General features: G+C 35.4%; 1 protein-coding gene across 5 annotated transcripts in view; it reads left to right on the top strand.

Annotated features, from left to right (window-relative positions):
• The window catches only part of ERC1 (ELKS/RAB6-interacting/CAST family member 1), a 555,538-nt gene that overhangs the window by 432,074 nt on the left and 103,026 nt on the right, over positions 1 to 20,438 (top strand). The window lies entirely within an intron of this gene.

The raw sequence follows: 20,438 nt of genomic DNA, 5'->3' as shown, positions 1-20,438 counted from the left end.
TGCTGCCTTTTATGATGCAACAGGGAATTTATAAATCTTCTGCGTTTCCTGATCCGTCTTGAATTGTCTCAATGCAAATAAATCAACCTAGGTTTCCTGCCCCCATGCTTGTACCCCTCCTATTCCTGCTTCATTTATGTCTGTCGGGTGGCATGATCTATAACTGTGTTTCTTGTGCTCATTGACCTTGGTCTGAGGAACTCATTAAGCATAAGTAAAACTAGAAAGATTGGTTTGAGGGTGTTCCCCCTTTCTCCCACTAAACTTCTCTTGGTAGGAATCAGTCATACCAGTATATTCCACAGAGTATATTCCGAATTACTGCCTCTTTTTGTCTCTTTTGAACTAATGTGGATACTTATTCAAGGTGAATATGGAATTAAATGATATTTACATTCAGGAACAAGAAGTGTGATATTAGATAAACTATAACATTTGCATGGGCAGTTTACATAACCAAATTAAATCATCTGAACTACTACGTGGCTCTCTAGAAAACTGTACTCATTCCATTAGTCATCTCACAGATTAATAATGCCTAACATTCATTGAGCTAAGCCTTGTTTCGAGTGCTTCACATGAATTTACTCATCTTTACGACAACCCTGTGAAGTAGTAATCCTCATTTTACTGAGGAGATGCTGGGAGAGAGAAGTTAAGTAATTTGCCCCAGGTCACATGGCTAGTCAGTGACTGAGCTAAGGAATCCTAACAGACCCTATGGCTCCAGTGCTGACACTACTAATCACTACACCAAAAGGTGTTGCCATCACTATGTGCTTTTGGTTAGGGATTTCAGTAGTCCTCAGCCATTATTAATGACCCCATAATTCTGTCTTGTAATAAATAGTACTTTAATAATCTCTTATTTGTTTGTTTATATTCCAGTACAATTAACATAGTGTTACATTAGTTTCAGGTGTACACTATAGTGATTCAACAATTCCGTACATTTCTCAGTGCTCATCATGATAAGTGTACTCTTAATTCATTTCACCTGTTCCCTCCCAATCCCCTTCCTCCTGACAACCACCAGTTTGTTTTCTATATCGAAGAGTCTGTTTTGTTTTCTTTGTTCATTTGTTTTGTTTCTTAAATTTCACATATGAGTGAAATCATACGATGTCTGTCTTTCTCCATGTTGTTGCAAATGGCAAGGTTTCCTTCTTTTTTTTTATGGCTGAGTTGTATTCCGTTGTATCTATCTATCTCTCTCTCTCTCTGTATCTATCTATCCACCGCACCTTCTTCATCCATTCATCAGTTGATGGACATTTGGGCTCTTTCCATAATTTGGCTGTTGTAAATAATGCTGCAGTAAACCTAGGAGTGCATATATCCCGTCGAATTAGTGTTTTTGTATTCCTTGGGTAAATACCCTATAGTGCAATTACTGGATGATATGGTAATTCTATTTTAACTTTTTGAGGAACCTCTGTACTATTTTCCCCAGTAGCTGTACCAGTTTGCATTCCCACCAACAGTGCACAAAGGTTCCTTTTTCTCCACATCCTCACCAACATCTGTTGTTCCTTGTGTTGTTGATTTTAGCCATTCTGACAGGTGTGAGGTGATATCTCATTGTGGTTTTGATTTGCATTTCCCTGATGATGAGTGATGATGAGCATCTTTTCATGTGTCTGTTGACCATCTGTATATGTATCCCTTGAAGAAGTGTCTCTTCATGCCTTCTGCCCATTTTTTTAATAGGATTATTTGGTTTTTTCGTGTTGGGTTGTATTAGTTCTTTATATATTTTAGATACTAACCCTTTATTGGATATGTCACTCACAAACATCTTCTCCAATTCCATAGGTTGTCTTTTAGTTTTGTTTCCTTGGCTGTACAAAAGCTTTTGATTTTGATGGGATCCCAAATAGTTTATTTTTGCTTTTGTTTCCCTTTTCTTAGGAAACATCTAGAAAATGTTCCTAAGGCTGATGTCCGAAAAAGTACTGCCTATGCTCTCTTCTAGGATTTTATGGTTTCAGGTCTTATATTTAGCTCTTAAATCTATTTTGAATTTATTTTCTGTATGGTATAAGAAAGTGGTCCCCTTTCATTCTTTAGCATGTAACTCTCCAGTTTTCCCAACACCATTTGTTGAAGAGACTTTTTCCCACTGCACATTCTTTACTGCTTTGTCAAAGGTTAATTGACCATTTAAGGTTTATGTCTGGGCTCTCTGTTTTGTTCTGTTGATCTGTGTGTCTGTTTTTGTGCCAGTACCGTACTGTTTTGTTTACTATAGCTTTGTAGTATATCTTGATCTCCAGGATTGTGATACCTCCATTTTGTGTTTTTTCTTTTTTCTTTTCTTTTTTTTTTTTTAAGATTTTATTTAGTTATTCATGAGAAACAGAGAGAGAGGCAGAGGCAAAGCGAGAAGTAGGCTCCCCGCTGAGCAAGGAGCCTGATGTGGGACTCGATCCCAGGACCCCGACTGAGCCACCCAGGCACCCAGTTTTGTGTTTTTTCAAGATTGTTTTGGCTATTCAGGGTCTTGTGTGATTCCATACAAATTTTAGGATTGTTTATTCTAGTTCTGTGAAAAATATTGTTGGTATTTTGATAGGGATTACATTCAATCTACAGACTGAATTGGGTAATACAGACATTTTAACAATATTTGTTCTTCCAATCCATGATCATGAAATATCTTTCCATTTATTTGTGTCATCCTCAGTTTCTTTCATCAGTGTTTTATAGTTTTCAGAGTATATGTCTTTCACCCCTTGGGTTAAGTTTATTCCTAGTTATTTTATTATTTTTGTTATAATTGAAATAGGATTGTTTTCTTAATTTCTCTTTCTGCTACTTTGTTATTAGTGTATAGAAATGCAGCAGATTTCTGTATATTGATTTTTGTGTCTTATGACTTTACTGAATTCGTTTATCAGTTCTAGTAGTTTTCTGGTGAAATCTTTAGGGTTTTCTGTATATAGGATCATGTCATCTGCAAATAGTGAAGGTTTGACTTCTTTCTTACTGATTTGGATGCTTTTTATTTTTTTCTTGTCTGATTGTTGTGGCTAGGATTTCCAGTACTATGTTGAATAAAAGTGTTGAGAGTGAACATCCCTGTCTTGTTTCTGACCATAGAGAAAAGCTCTCAGTTTTTTACCATTAAGTATGGTAGCTGTGGGTTTTTCCTATATGGCCTTTATTATGTTGAGGCATATTCCCTCTAAAGCTGCTTTGTTGAGGATTTTTATCATGAATGGGTGTTGTACTTTGTCAAATGCTTTTTCTGCCTCTACTGAAATGATCATATGGTTTTTACCCTTTCTCTTATTGATGTGATGTATCATATTGATTGATTTGCAAGTATTGAACCACCCTTGCATCCCAGGAATAAATCTCACTTGATTGTGGTAAGTGATGTTTTTAATGTATCATTGAAATTGTTTTGCTAATATTTTGTTGAGAATTTTTGCATTTATGTTCATCAGAGATATTGGCCTATAGTTCTTTCTCTCTCTCTCTTTTTTTTCTGTAGTGTCTTTATCTGGCTTGCAGAGCAGGGTAATGCTGGCCTCATAGAATAAATTCGAAAGCTTTCCTTCCTCTTGTATTTTTGGGAATAGTTGGAGAAGAATAGGTATTAACTCTTCTTTAAATGTTTAGTAGAATTCACCTGTGGAGCCCTGTGGTCTTGGACTTTTGTTTGTTTGGAGTAATCATCTCTTATTTTAAATTATACTAAAAATACATAAATTATCATAAGACTATTCTCAGTTTTGAAAAATTATTCAGAATTTTTTTTAAAGATTTATTTACTGATTTTAGAGGGAATGAGAAATCGCAGTGGGGCAGTGAGGGGCAGAGGGAGAAGGAGAGACAGCCCCCAGACAGGCTCTGTGTTTAGCACGGAGCCTGACACAGGGCTCGATCCCATGACCCCGAGATCACAATCTGAGCTGAAGCCAAGAGTCCGACACTCAACTGACTGTGACACCCAGACACCCTTTATTCAGAATCTTGACAGGTCAAGCTCTTCCCCATCTTATATCGAAATATGTCTTCTCATTTCAGGGTAATCTTAGAAATTGTTGACTGGATTAATGAAAGTTAGAGGTCAGAGAGTTCTGATTCAAAGAATATCTGAAATCAGATAGGCTGATTTTTAAGCAGCCAAGTTTAAAAACCTATGTGCTAGTAACCCTAAATTACCATCACAAATAATTCTGGTATGAAAATACTGTTACTATCATATATACATATATATGAAAATCTGGCCCCAAGATACAACATGGCATTTATTAAGATAGCTTTTGGACACATAATTTTTTAGTTTTAAGAATCAGTAAATTTGCGGGCACCTGGGTGGCTCAGTCAGTTAAGCATGTGCTTTTGGCTCAGGTCACGATCTCAGGGTCCTGGGATTGAGCCCCACATTGGGCTCCCTGATCAGTGGGGAGTCTGCTTCTCCCTCTCCCTTGGCCTGTGTCCTCCCACCCCTGACTTGTGTGCTCACACTCTCTCTCTCTCTGAAATAAATAAAATTAAAAAAAAAAAAAAGAATCAGTAAATTTGCATTCTCAGGGAGAGCTCATAGAGATGAGAGTTTGAAAAGCTGTTATTGGAAAGTCTCCCCAAATTAATGACTGTCGAAGAATGAACATTGATTATACCTGAGCTCAAGGTTTTTTCCCCCCTCATATTCCAAAAGTTTTATGAATTATAAGAATTTAATTAACTAAATTGTTGAGCTTTAGCACAAAAAACAGTATTGTGATCATTGGTTTTCAAGGTAAACAATGTTTAAAATAAAGTTTATTTATATTACCAGTCATGTTCCTAAATAGGGCATTCTGAATTGGATATGATGTTTTCCCTGGACTTGTGTAAAATTGCAGCCTACCAATGGCCAAATCTAAAATTATGGGATCCCTGAAAACAATTTTGAACATGCATCTTCTAGGCCTCCGTAGCTTTTAACTAGCTGATTCATCAGAAATACACAAAGAGATTGAATTGATGTTTAAATATCTATATGTTCTCTTCGAAAGTATACCGAAATTGCATACCTGTAACCAATACCAAACTGTCTATTAAGACTCAGAATGAACATACTTAGGAGCCTAGCTGACTCTTCATTGGCTCTCAGGCACTGGCCTGAATCTAGTGAAAGAATATAGTTGTATCCTATCCCTGTAGTCTGTGTTCAACATTTGTTAGTAAAATGAAGATTCTTAAAATCAAGTTGTCTTTTGTAATGGTTTTCGCATGACTGCCTCTCTGCTCACCTTATTATTTAGGGAAAAAAAATAGCCAAGCGGAACTATATGGCACAGGAAACCAGTGCTGGTTCTACTTCAGCCGATTGCCATCATTGACTCTATTGTATTTAGACATCAAAACAACGGTCACAGCAATATTTCCTAATGCTGGATTATTGTCTTGAATGGTAATGATATTAATAGCCACCACCTTGCAGCTGTTCCTGTGGCTGCACAATGAAATAAATATTTCTCTTAATTTATAATAGGAAAGATAGCTAAATTATATCTTTTAATCTGAGACTAAGATGGGTTTCTCACTTTTATGTCAGCTGATGAGAGCACTCGTAACTTAACATCTTTTGATTATCATAATATTGTAATTATAGAAAAGACAAAACGTGAGCTATAATTGAAGGAAATGACTTTCCATCAAAGATCATTTCCTCTATTGCTTAAATCTTCTTGTGATACAACCTTTTGAAAAAATCTTTTTTATTGAAATATAACTTACACATAGAAAAGTCACATCATAAGTATACATATCAGTGAATTTTCACAAAAGAACTTATTCATGTAACCAAATGTACATCTAAGAAGCAGATCATTAATTACCAACACCCCAAAAAGTAACCCACATGCTCTCTTTCAGGCACTATACTCTACCCAGGCTTGCAAGAGTAGCTGCTCTCCTGGCTTCTAACAGTATTGGTTAATTTTGCCTTAAATTCAAGACTTTAAATTTAAGATATTATGTTAGTGAAGCTGCTGGGGGTAGGAGGCGCCAGAGGCAGAGGCCAGTGGAGCCAGCACATGCCCAGAGGGCAGAGCTATGAGCCACACAGGCTTAGTCACAAGTCTTGAAATTTAATGGAATTTGTTCTGCTGGATTTCAAACTTCCTTGGGACTGATGACCCCTTTATTACTTCCAGTTTTTTTCTTTTGGAATGGAAATATCTATCCTATCTATACCTATCCCAGCATTATAGTTTAGAAACTGATAATTTGTTTCCTAGTTTGGCATGTCAACAAATGAAGAGGAATTTTCCCCAGGATGGATCATACCCAGAGTATTCTTGACCCGATTTTAGTGATGAGATTTGAGACTTTTGAGCTGACTGTTTTTAGATGAGATTTTAAATTTAGAGTTGATGCTATAGTAGGTTAAGACATTGAGGGATGTTGGGTTAGAGTGAATGTATTTTGCATATGAGAAGAATATGAATTTGGGGCGCTAGAGAACATGTTACAGTGGGCCGAATGGTGCTCTCTAGAAGTGGATGTCTATGTCCAAATCCCTAGAATCTGTAAATGACCATAAGGTCCAAATAATTTCCAAATAATTGGAAAAGCAGTCTTTGCAGATGGAATTAAGTTAAAGATCTCAAGATGAGATCATTCTTGATTATCTGGGTTGATCGCAAATCCAATAGCAAACCCTTTTAAGACTCAGAAGAGAAGACAGACTTAGAGGAAAAGGCAGTATGAAGGCAGAGGCAGAGGCTGGAGTGATGTGGCCATGAGCCAAGGAATACCAACAGCCACCAGAAACTGAAGGAGTTGAGGAATTCTCCCCTAGAGCCTTCTGAGGGAGTACGCCCTCCCTACTTTTGGATTTCTTGCCTCTAGAACCATGAGAAGATATATTTATGTTGTTTTAAGCCACTAAGTTTGTGGTAATTTGTTACAGTAGCTTTAGGAAGCTACTGTATCATACATGGATGTGTATGATACAACTTCTTGAGTCCTTCGTCCTAACCATTTCATTCTCCTATATCTTCAGGGTTCCTTAATATATAAATAGAAGTGGTTATAAAAATACATAACTTTTTACACTTATATTCTGAATTTTATTTTGTCTCAAGTTTACTCTTGGGTGTGGGGTAGGAATTCAGTTTAACCTTTTATTTTGTGCCAAGTATTTTTCTAGGTGTAGGAATACAAAGATAAATGGGACAAATTTGTTATCTTTGAATGTGTTAGGTTTGCTCTTTATTTGAAAGAGAAATATAAATCATTTCTTTGTAATGATTAGCATTCACTGATATAGATGTATGCATTCTGTCAACAGGTTGTTGAGACAACCAGGCAGTAGCCGAGGTCAAATAATATTTTCTGAGAAAGGAGAATCCTGAAAGACTAATAAAAGGTAGCTTCATGAAAAAAACTGGTAAAGAATCCTTTTTAGGCAGAGGCATCAACATGAACAGAAGTGCTAAAAGTGTGAAGCATCATGAGATCAGAGGACTATAAGAGATTCATTACTACTCATGGGAGTGACATAAGATGAGACTCTAGAGCTGGAAAAGAATGATATCCTAGAAAGCATTGGATTCACAATGCTGAGGTTAGTTTGGAATTGATTGTGTAGGTAATGCCAAGCTGTGGAGAGGTTTTTAATCTCACTGATATTTTCAGAGTGTTCTTTTAGGTAAATCACTCTGGCAGTTAATAGAAGTTTGAGGGGGCCTGGAGAGATAAGACAATGGTAAGGTTAAAGACAGGAAGATTAAGAGTCTATTCCAATTATCTAGATATGAAATGCTGAAGCTGAGACTACAGGGAAGAATCAAGAAGATTCTGGTAAGATGGCATAGTAGGAAGCACCAAGAATCCCTACCAAAACAGTTGTTGTGCAGAATCTGTCCAATGTAACTTTTTTGGAACTCTGGAGTCTGTTTAAGGCTTGCAGTTTCCAGGGGGAAGATTGGGTTGGTAAATTATGGTAAATTACAGTCAATTTCAGCTCTTAGCAAAGTAACAGCTACCCATCCTCCACCACCATCCATGTGGCAGGCAGCTGTGCATGTGTTCCTGCGGCAGCTTGCACACAGCTTGCAGGAGGCAGAATTGGCAAAAAGGGCCCTGTCCTGGAAATTCTGGAGATCTGTGTTCTGATCACTGATTGCTGCTTCTGGTCACAGAGGTGCAGACAAAGAGGCAGGTAGCCACTGTTGTTGTTCCCCCTCCTCCTCTGGCTGATATGACTCTCAGGGGACTTAAAGGGCTAGCACCATTTCCGCCCTTTCATTCTTTGCATTTTCCACTATTGGGAGCCAAACTTTAAAGACCAAGACATTCAAAAACAATTGAATATACAGGGAAAATTAGAAAATGACCGTGCATGCTCAGGGAAAGGCTCAGAAAAGACCTGAAAAGACCTTAAGTTTACACCTCAGGCTGATACTCAGCAGAGAGAGAACCTACAACAATCAATCAATTAAACTAAATCAATTAAATTTAAAACTTTTTAATAATTCAAAACCGTAGGGAAGAAGGAGAATTTGATTTCTGGAGTTACCACATTACCAAATTCAGATGTCTAGTATTCAACAAAAAAATCACAAGGCATACAAAGAAATAGGTAAAAGTTTGTGCTATTCAAAGAAGAAAATAAATCAACAGAAACTGTCCCGGAAAAAGATTTAATGGCAAATATATTAAACAATGACATTAAAACAACAGTCATAAAGATGCTCAAAAGAACTAACGGAAGATGTGGGAAAAGTCAAGAAAAAAGTGTGTGAATAAAATAGAAATATCAGTCAATAAATAGAAAATGTAATAAGAAACCAAAGAAATTCTAGAGGTGAAAAGTACAATAACTTTTGTAGTATAGTAAGTATAGTAAAGCAGAAGAATCATTGCACTTGAGGATAGGACAATGGAAATTGTCAAGGCTAAGGAGCAGAAAGAAAAAAGATTGCAGAATAGTGAGCACAGCCTAAGAGATACCAACAAGTGGATGAACATATATGCATCATAGGAGTCCCCAAAAGAGAAGAGAAAAGGTTAGAATAACTGAAGAAATAATGGCTTAAAACTTCCCAAATTTGATGAAAGACATGAACATAAACATGTAAGAATCTCAACAACCTCCAAGTAGAATGAATACAAAGAGATCTACACCTAGACATATTATAATCTCAAAAGATAAAGAGTGAACTTGAAAAGCAGCAAAAGAGAAGTGAATCATCACGTACAATGGGGTTTTCAATATGATTTTCAGCAGATTTCTCATCAGAAACTTTGAAGCCAGAAGACAGTGGGCCAGTACATTCAGAGCACTAAAAGAAAAAACAAACAAAAAGAATCCTCTATCTGGTAAAACTGGCCTTCAAAAATGAGGGAGAAATTAAGGCATTCCCAATTAAAGGGAGTCCTGCAGTGAAATGGGAAGACACTAGACAGTAACTTGGTACCTGTGGAGAAATAAAGATTTCAATATAGGTAAAGAAATAGGGACTTTTAAAATCTAGTATTATTGTAACAATTATTTATGAGTTTACTTTTTGTTTTCTGTATGATTTAAGAGGCTAATACACTTTCGAGATGCAACTATTAACATAAAAGCTCATATTACTCTAACTTTGGGTTGTAACTCCACATCTCATTTTCTATGTAATTTAGGAGATGAGTAATTTAAAAGAATTACTAGTTTATGTTTTCAGGTACACAATGTGTAAAGATGTAATTTCGTACATTAAAAACTGAAAAGGTCGACACAGCTGAAAAGGAGCAGAGTTTTCATATGTTATTGCAGTTAAGCTGGTATAAATTCAAATTAGAGTGTTACAACTTTAGGTTGTTAAATGTAATCCCTATGGTAACCATGAACAAAATAGCTATAGAATATACACAAAAGGAAATGAAGGGATTTAAACATTTCACTACAAAACAAAAAAAGACAGTAATGGAAGAATTGAGGGATAAAAAAGCAATAAAGCATATAAAAAACAGATAGTGCAATGACAAAAATAAGTTCCTCCTTATCAGTAATTAAATGTAAATGGAATAACTCTCCAAAAGACAGATTGGCAGAATGGGTAAAAAACATAGGATCCAACTATATGCTGTCTGCAAGAGACAAAAAGAGATCTAAAGACAAAAACAGTTTAAAATGAAAAGATGGAAAATGATATTATATGCAAACAGTAATCAAAAAGAGCAGGGGTGGCTGTACTAATATCAGGCAAATAGACTTTAAATCAAAAATTTACAAAAGGCAATGAAGGACATTATATATTAATAAAAGGTCCAATACAGCAAGAAAATATATAACAAATATAAACATTTACATGCCTATTGACTTCAAAATACATGAAGCAAAACCTGACGGAACTGATGGGAGAAATAGACAGTTCTACAGTAATAGTTGGGGACTTCAATACCCCACTCACAGTAATGGATATAACAACCAGACAGAACATAAGCCAAGAAATAGAAGATTTAATCAATGCAGTGAACCAACTAGACCACACAAACATAAAGAACACTCTACCCAACAACAACAGCATACACATTTTTCTCATGTGAACATGGGATATTTTCCTGGACAGACTTATGTTAGATCAAAATTCAGTCTCCATAGATTTTAAAAGATATAAAGTATCTTCTCTGACCACAACACAATGAAGATAGAAACCAATAACAAAAGTAAAACTGAAAATCTTTAAATAATTGTGAAAATTAATATGCATTTAAACAATAGATCAAACAGGAAATGACAGGTGAAATTAGAAAATACTTTAAGATGAATGGAAATGTAGATACAACATACCAAAACTTATGGGATAAAGTGAAAGCAAGGCTAAGAGGGAAATTTATAGCTGTAAATGCTTACACTAAAAAACAGGAAAGATCTCAAGTCGACAACCTACCTTCACAACTTACAGAAGTAGAAGAAGAACAAACTAACCAAAGCAAGCAGAAGAAAGAAAATAATAAAGATTAGAATAGAGATAGAGAATAGAAAAATAGAAAAACTCAATGAGACTAAAAGTTGGTTTCTTGAAAAAGTTGACAAAATTGGTAAACCTTTAGCTAAGAGGGACTAAGAATAAAGGGAGAAATCTTAGATTACTAAAATCAGAAATGTAAGCACAGACATTACTGCTGATTCTACACAAATAAAAAGGATTATTAATGTGAAAACTTCTATGCCAAAAAATTAGATAATATGCATGAAATGGACAAATTCCCTAAAAACACAAAACCTACCAAGACTAAATCACAAAGAAATAGAAAATCTGAGTAGACCTAGAACTAGTAAGAAGATTGAATCAGTAATCAAAAATCTCCCAACAAAGGAAATCCCTGGTCCTGATGGCTTCTCTCTTAAATTCTACCAGACCTTTAAAGAACTACTGACTTCCTCAAACTTTTCCAAAAATGTGAAGTCCAGGAAATACTCCCTAACTCATTCTGTTGGGCCACCGTTACCCTGATACCAAAGCCAGAGACTACAAGAACACTACAGACCACTATCATAAACACTGATGCAAAAATCCTCAGCAAAATACTAGCATACAAAATTCAGCAGTATATTAAAAGGATTATACACCATGTCCAAGAGAGATTTATTCCTGGGATGCAGGAATGATTCAATACAAAAATCTATCAATAGATAGATTAGCACCACATCAACAGAAAGAAGGGAGAAAAAAACCACATGATCATCTCAATTGATGAAGAACAAGCACTTGGCAAAATTTAACACATTTTCATTATAAAAACACTCAAGAAAATAGGAATAGAAGAAAGCTACCTTCACTTAATAAAAGCTATATATGAAAAACCCGCAGCAAACATCATACTCAGTGGTGAAAGACTGAAATGAAAACTTTCCTCTCAGATGAGGAACAAGGAAAGAATACCCACGTTCACCATTTATATTCAATATAGTACTAGGAGCTCTAGCTAGAGCAATTAGACAAAAAAAGAAGTAAAAGATCCAAATTGGAAAGGAAGAAGATTATGTGTTTGTACAGATGATATGATCTTCTATGTAGAAAATACTAGAGACACCACAAAAAAGAAACCTGTTAGAACTAATAAATGATCAGCAAAGTAGCAAGATGCAAAAAGTCATAAAAAAATCATTGTATTTCTATATACCAACAATGAACAATCTGAAAAGGAAATTATGAAAAAAATTCTATTTACAGTAGCATCAAAAGGAATATTTATCCAAAGAAAACAGAAACACTAATTAGAAAAGATATATGCACCCCTGTGTTTATTGCAGCATTATTTACAGTAGCCATATTATGGAAGCAACCCAAGTGTCTATCAATAGATGAATAGATACAGAAAAGGTGGTATATAAAAACAATGGAATATTACTTAGCTATAAAAAAGAATGAGATCTTACCATTTGCAACAACATGTATGAGAGAAGATATTATGCTAAGTAAAATAAGTCAGAGAAAGACAAATACCATATGATTTCCCTTATGTGGAATCTAAAAAACAATAAGTATATTCTTAAATACAGAGAACAAGCGATGGTTGCCAGAGGGGAGGTAAGTGGGAATATTGGTAAAATAGACAAAAGGGATTAAGAGGTACAAACACCCAGTTATAAAATAAATAACTCATGGAGATGAAAAGTACAACATAGGGAATATAGTTAATAATATTGTACTGAGGGGCGCCTGGGTGGCGCAGTCGTTAAGCGTCTGCCTTTGGCTCAGGGTGTGATCCCGGCGTTACGGGATCGAGCCCCACATCAGGCTCCTCCGCTATGAGCCTGCTTCTTCCTCTCCCACTCCCCCTGCTTGAGTTCCCTCTCTCCCTGGCTATCTCTCTCTCTCTCTGTCAAATAAATAAATAAAATCTTTTAAAAAAATAATAATAATATTGTAATGATATTTGGTGACAGATGGTGACTATACTTATGGTGAGCACTAAGCAATATATAGAATTGTTGAATGTTGTACGTCTGAAAATAATATAACATATGTTAATTATACTTCAATTTTAAATAGGGAGAAAAATGAATATAATTTTAAGGAGAAAAAAATATTAGGAATTAACCAGGAAGACTTACAAAATGAAAACTACAAACAACATTGTTGAAAGAAATTAAAGGAGGCATAAATAAATGGAAACACATCCTATATTCATGGATTCAAAGACTTACTATTTGGGGCACCTGGGTGGCTAAGTCTGTTGAGTGTCCAACCTTCGATTTCAACTCAGGTCATGATCTCAGGGTCCTGGGATCAAGCCCCACATTGGGCTCTCTGCTCAGCAGGAAGTTTGCTTGTCTCCCTCTCCCTCTGCTCCTCCCCCCGCCTTGCACATGTGCTCTCTCTATATATAAATAAATACATCTTAAAAAAAAAAAAAACTTAATGTTGTTAAAATGTCAGTAATATCCAAAGCACTCTACAGATTCAATGCAATGCCATATAAATTCCAGTGATGCCTTTGCAGAAATCCATTCTAAAATCATCTGGAATCTCAAGGGACCTCAAATAACCAAAACAATGTTGAAAAAGAAGAACAAAACTGGAAGACTCACACTTCTGGTTTCAAAACTTATTACAAAGCTATAGTCATCAAAACAGTATGCTAACTAGCATAAAGACAGACATATAGACCACTGGGATATGAAGCCCAGAAATAAACCTTCGCATATATGATCAAATGATTTTTAACAAGGGTGCTAGGATCATTCAATGAGAAAAGAACCATCTTTTCAACAAATGATACTGAGAAGACCAGATATCCACATGCAAAAGATTGAAGTTGGACCCTTACCTAGCGTTATATACTAAAATTTAATTTAAAATAGATCAAGGACCTAAGTGTAAGACCTAAAACAATAAAATTCTTATAAAAGCTTTATGAAATTGGATTTGACAGTGATGTCTTGGATATAACACCAAAGGTACAGATAACAAAAGGAAAAAATAGATAAATAGACTTAATGAAAGTGTTTAAATTTGTACACCAAAAGACACTATCCAAAGAGTAAAATGGCAGCTAATAGAATGGAAGAAAACATTTGCAAATCATATGTCTGATAAAGAATTAATATCCAGAATATATAGAAAACTCCTAAACTCAACAACAATAAACAACCCTAATTTAAAAATGGGCAAAAGACTTAAGTAAAAATTTCTCCAAAGATATATAAATGGCCAATAAAAACATGAAAAGATGTCAATATCATTATTAGGTAAATGCAAATTAAAAGTACAGAGAGGTATCACGTCACACCAGTCAGAACAACCACTATCAAAAAGATAGAAAACAAGCGTTCCAAGGTTGTGGATGAATTGGAACCCTTGTGCCATATTGGTGGGAATGTTAAATGGTATAGCTGCTGTGGGATACAATATGGCAGTCCCGCACAAAGTTAAAAATAGAACTAACTTATGATCCAGAAGTTCCACCTTTGGGTATATACCCAAAAGAATTGAAAGCAGGGTCTCAAAGAGACATTCGTACACCCATGTTCATAGCAGCATTATTCATAATAGCAAAAATGTGGAAGTAACCCTAATGTCTATCAAGGGATGAATGGATAAGTAAAATGTGATATATACTGATGACTCTTCAGCAACATAGGTTTGCACTGCATGGGTCTACTTATATATGGATTTTTTTTTCAATAAATATGGTATTACGAATGTATTTTCCTTATGATTTCCTTAATATTTTTTCTATCTTCCTTTATTGTAAGACTACAGTATATGATACATGTAACATAAGATATGGGTTAATCGACTGTTTATGTTATCAGTGTGGCTTTAAATCAACAGTAGGTTATTAGTAATTAAGTTTTGGGGGAGTCAAAAGTTAACATGCAGATTTTCAACTGCATGGCAGGTAAGTGCCTAGAACCTCCATGTTGTTCAAGGGTCAACTGTACATACAATGAAATAATATTTGGCCTGAAAATGGAGGAAATTCTGCAATATGTTGCACCATGGATGAAACTTGAGGACGTTATGCCAAATAAAAATAGCCAGTCACAAAAAATCAAATACTGTATGATTGCACTTATATGGGGTGCTTAGAGTAATCAAAATAATTAAGACAGAAAATACAATGGTGGTTGCCAGGCACTAGGGAGAGGGGAGATTGGAGACTTAATGTTTAATAGGTATAGAGTTTCAAAGTCACAAGATAAAGGGAGCTATGAATTAGATGGTGGTGGTGGTTGCACAACAGTGTGAATGTATTTAATACCACTAAAAATAATTAAAATGGCAAACTTTATGTATGTTTTACCACAATAAAAAAAGAAAAAATTAAGTCAGATTTTTTTTAAAAATACAAGGTAGTTGAGATGAAGAGATAGTATATATCGTAGGCCATAATGTGATAGCAAACACCACATAATCTCAGTGGTTTAACACTGTAAAAGTTAATTTCTCCATTATGCAGAATCCGCTACATGTCTTGCTGACTCTGTGAGGTGTTGCTCTCCGTGCAGCAATGCAGTGATCTGATTTACATTTTTATAGCTTACCTCTGTCACTCTGAAGTCTCCTTAGGTTAGTCATTGCTGAAGGAAGAGACAGCTGGAGGGTTCAGTGCAGTTTCTTCTATGCTTGGGCCCGAGGTCACTTCTACCCACAGACCGTTGGCCAAATATCTGTTTTGGGTGAGTGGAGGTAGTTTCGCTAGTTGAGATAATTTTTCCAGAAGAAAAACCACATGTGGAGGAGAAGATAGAACATTCCTTTTTACTAAAGGTGAGTTTAAGGTGTCTGCAGTATATACCCAAGTAGAGATATCAAAAAGGCTATTCGACTGATAGGTATGATGTTTCAGATAAAAGTGAGAGCTAGAATACTGATTTTGGAGTCATCAAAACAGAAATGCCTGTAGTTAAAACCACAAAAATAGATTACCTTAAGAGAAAATATAGGTAAGTTTTGTTTACTCTTTACTGTTTTCTGAGATTCATATTAAAATATTAATTAGGGACGCTTGAGTGGCTCAATCAGTTAAGCGTCTGCCTTCGGCTCAGGTCATAATCCCAGGGTCCGGGGATCGAGCCCCACATCGGGCTCTCTGCTCAGTGGGGACCCTGCTTCTCCTCTCCCTCTGCCTGCCACTCCCCCTGCTTGTGTGCACTCTCTCTCTCTCTGTGTCAAATAAATAAATAAAATCTTCAAAAAAAAATTAACACATGCCATTCTTTTCATCCTCACATAAATATAATGAGCATGTACCCTCTGTACAACTTACTGTTAACTAATTTCAGAATTTGCTTTACTGGGTATGAACTGAACAAGTTTTTTAATGAGGTTTCAGGGCTTTTAAGATCTTTTTTCTATGTTGTAGGTCTTAAAAATGTTTTAAGCATTTATGGCACAATACATCACAGGCAGTTGTGATATATTATGTACCCCATAGCCATTTTACTGTTTTGACATTATAAATTTAAATGTGCTCCTGGAAACAAGTTGGATGGAGATATAAATGCTACACCAATATTTCGAGGAGGTAAAACAGATGCAGGCCAAAAAAATTCCTTAAAGAAAATAATTCAGTCCAAATCCTATCAATTGCAGGCTATTCTATTTCCCTTAAAGCATCTGAAGTTTTCAATCTTTATGCTTTCGATTCCTCAGCAAAACTATGTAGTATCCTTTAGTTTGTTTGTTTATACTCTTGGGTAGGTAAACCTATTCATTTTAAGTGCCATCCAGTTCTTTCATATATTTGGGTAGTCAGTTGAACTTCAAAATACAAGTAAAAATTTGATTTTTTAAAAATTTTGGTTAATTATTTCTTTCTAATCATAGTAACAAAAATTCTATATTATGAATAATAATTAGCTTATAAAAAACATTTTAACAGAAATAAATCAGCCTGTTTGGTGATGAACCTATCTCTTGATGTCATTAGAATTGATCCTTAGCCAGTAAATTTCTGTGTATTTGTAGAACAGTATAATCCCCTGTAACATAAATGAAGAGTTTTAAAAAATCAATTATACAATAAATACCAAATGTCCATTAATATTAATTGATAAATCAGCTTTAAAAATTAATAAAGTAATTTTTCAAGTTGATAAAAGTAAATATTATATTTACAAATCTGAATGCTTTCATATCCCCTGGGTTTATTTAAAGATACTGCAGTGTACATGCACTTGAGTGTACAGTTTGTAGCTAACTTATATTTTGAGTCAATTTCATTCTTTCCCACACATGCACCATGATTTCGTGAAAAGGAAACATTAAATTGCCTCAAAATGTCTTACTTTAAGAATTTTTGATTCATGTCATCTAAAGTGCTTTTTTTTTCTTTATGTATGTGTGTATTTAAAGTGCTCAGAATTCTTGAAGGTCACTCCTCTGCCTGCCTAGTTATTCTCAAACAGGATAAAAAAAATTTTTATCAAAAGCATTAAATAATTTAAAGTTGATTTCTATGTATGTAGTGAGGAAAAGGCTTTTTGTTTAAAGGGAGAATACTAAACTTTTCTGCTTTGCAGCACGAAATTGTTGGGTGGAGGGTGTATTGTAACTGATACCTATGGTTTGTGCTACAGTCCTAAAGAAAATGATTTTTTTAACTTGTGTTTAACACCATCCAAGATTTTTTTTAAGTATCTTTTCCATTACATGTGAAGAAATTTAGCATCACCCCTTTTTTCCTGGCTTTCTGTATCGGTAAAATTTTAACTGCATACTCAGCCACCCAGATAGCCTTAGCCATAGACAAAACTCTGTGGTAAATGTTCTCAAATCCTAGCCTTTGTCTGTTGATTCCTGGAATAACAGAAAACACCTGCCTACATTTTCTTCTTTCCTTAGGTATGATGGTGATTCTCACTGGATCCGGCTAATATTCCCCTTAAACATTCTGGTTGCTTTCCAGAACGTAGCATGTCCATTTCTTTGAGAATGGATACAGTTGGCAAAAATGATCTTAATGGTATTAAAACTGGAATTAGGGTTACTTTAGCCTTCTTGCAAGGATGAGGAAATATGTACTAGAAAGTAAGGTGGTGGTCAGGAAGAAAATTTTGGTTGTACTTTGTTCTTGAACAGTCTCATTTTAGACATTAGTTTGGGTTAGTAGAGGCAGGTGGACCTGTAAGATGTTTCATTTCCTGGAACTTAAGTTTCTGACCTAATTTTAGGAATGACTTTATGGAGCTGATCTGACTTTAGCACTCCAGTGTACAGCAGTTACACACTAGGCCTTGCCAGAAAACATCACAGCTGTCAAAATTAAGAGTAGAACAGAAATTTTTAGTTAAAAATTTTTAATTTGGGGCTCCTGGGTGGCTCAAATCAGTTAAGTGTCTGCCTCCAGCTCAGGTCATGATGTAAGAGTCAGATCAAGCCCCACATCAGGCTCTGTGCCTGCTTGTGCTCTCTCTGTGTCAAATAAATACATAAAATCTTAAAATTTTTTTAAATTAAAAAATGCTGAATATATCTTTATCATCACGTTAAATTTTTTGGACAAAGAAAGTATAGGCTGCTGTCATCCACAGTTAATGTCTTCATGGCATATAGAAAACTGTTAGATATACACAATAATCAGGATTAACTACTAATATATTCTTTCTGACAGCTAAGATGGATTATCTTCAGTTCAGTGAATATTAACTATGTTTAAAAATTCTCCCAGCTATATTATGTGTCTCTGTGTTATAGAAGCAAAGAATAACATACAAGCCTCTAAGAATTAAGGAATGATCATAATGAGATGGAAGAGGGTAGGCTCCTCCAAACAAGCAGATAGACAGTTTTGTGGGCATTTGTTGTTGTTTGGGGGGTTTCTTTGTGTGTTTTGTTTGTTTTTCTTTCTACCAAGAGAAAAAAGAAAGTAGGGTTTTGGTAGGAAGTACAGAACATTGAAAGAACAGATATCCTATGAGCTTAATGCCATAAATGGTGATGTACCCAAGAGTACTCTTTTTTTTTTCCCAAGAGTACTCATTAGATAAAGAGAGGAAAATTACACAATGCCTTTATTTTTTTTCCAGAAATTTTTTTTAAGATTTTATTTATTTATTTTTCTGAGAGAGAGAGTGCGCACAAACAAGGGGAGCAGCAGGCAGAGGGAGAAGCAGGCTCCCCACTGAGCAAGGAGACTAATGCGGGACTCAATCCCAGGACCCTGGGATCATGACCAGAGCTGAAGGCAGACACTTAACCGACTGAGCCACCCAGGCGTCCCTCCTTGAAGCCTTTAAAAAAAACTCCACTGAATACTAAAATAAATACATAAATAGCTGTAGTCAGAAGTTTTCCTCTTCATAAATAAATCATTTGTATATGAGAAAATCAAAGAAAAAAATTTCATAAATACTTATAAACCAGAGTCCTTGGATTCTGGAGCTTTTTTTGAAACTAGTATAAGTAATAGCAACTATGGGTTTTGGGGAGATAAAACTGCTAGTTAAAATGTCTTTCCTTTTTGCTGAGATAACTCATTGTGGTAATGCTGAATTTTTTGTAGTCGTGAGAAATTCTATTTGGTAAATCTATTTTTAATTAATACAAATGGAAAAGTGCATTATTAAATGAAAGTAATTCAATAGAAAAACCTTTCAAAATATGAAGCTCATTGCTGGAAAAATAATAAAATATAATCCAAAAGGGTGGAAAAGGTGGGAACTACGAACTTATTTTCATTTTTTATCAACCATGGGAAATAGACTCTGGAATTGGCAAACATATTGAGGATCTTATAAATGCTGGCAATTTTACTAGGAACTGAGTTGATACAAAGGTGAGTGAGTCTTTGTCCCTGCTCTCATAAAGTCACAATCTGTTGAAAGAAAATATATGTGAACAGATTATTACAATCTGACAGAGGTTCCAGATAACACTGAAATGCTTTTGTTCCAAACCTAAAGATACAGGTTTTAACTACTCTCAAAATTTGTGATGCGTGATGGAGCTCATTGAAAGGGAAGTCTCCAGGTGTCCGAAGCAAAGAGGGGATCAGAATGCAGAGATGGAGGTGTATGAATGAATGCAGCAGCAGCCCTGGGAGTTATGATTGGTTATGACCCAGTTATAACTAGGAGCTTGGATTTCAGTGCCTATGTAAGGAAAGGGGGAGAGACATTAAAATTACATGAGGTGGGGAGTTGGAACTGAACTTCTGCTGTAGGATAGGACAGCCAGAGGAATGTAATAAAAGGGGAAAAAAGACTAAGTCAAACTTTTACAACTGGTAGGTAACAAAGAAGCTTTTTCTCTGCCATGCCTCTGGAAAGAAACCCAAAGTCCCCTATAAGATGTCAGAATTCTGAAGCCTGTACCTCCTGTAGATTCAGAGTGCAAATTTACACTTGGTGTGGAAGTTCCTACCTGAAATATTAGTATAAAAATTTATCCCAGACTTACATGCCCCTTTAAAGCAATTACAGTATCACCGTAAGATCCTTCAACAACCCAAACTTCACAGTATTCCCATGGAATGAAAAGGTGCCCTTC

Source organism: Ursus maritimus, unplaced genomic scaffold, assembly GCF_017311325.1.
Source record: "Ursus maritimus isolate PB19 unplaced genomic scaffold, ASM1731132v1 scaffold_26, whole genome shotgun sequence".
Classification (NCBI taxonomy): domain Eukaryota; kingdom Metazoa; phylum Chordata; class Mammalia; order Carnivora; family Ursidae; genus Ursus; species Ursus maritimus.
Note: the sequence above shows the minus strand (reverse complement) of the source record. Positions and strands in the feature narration are given on the sequence as shown.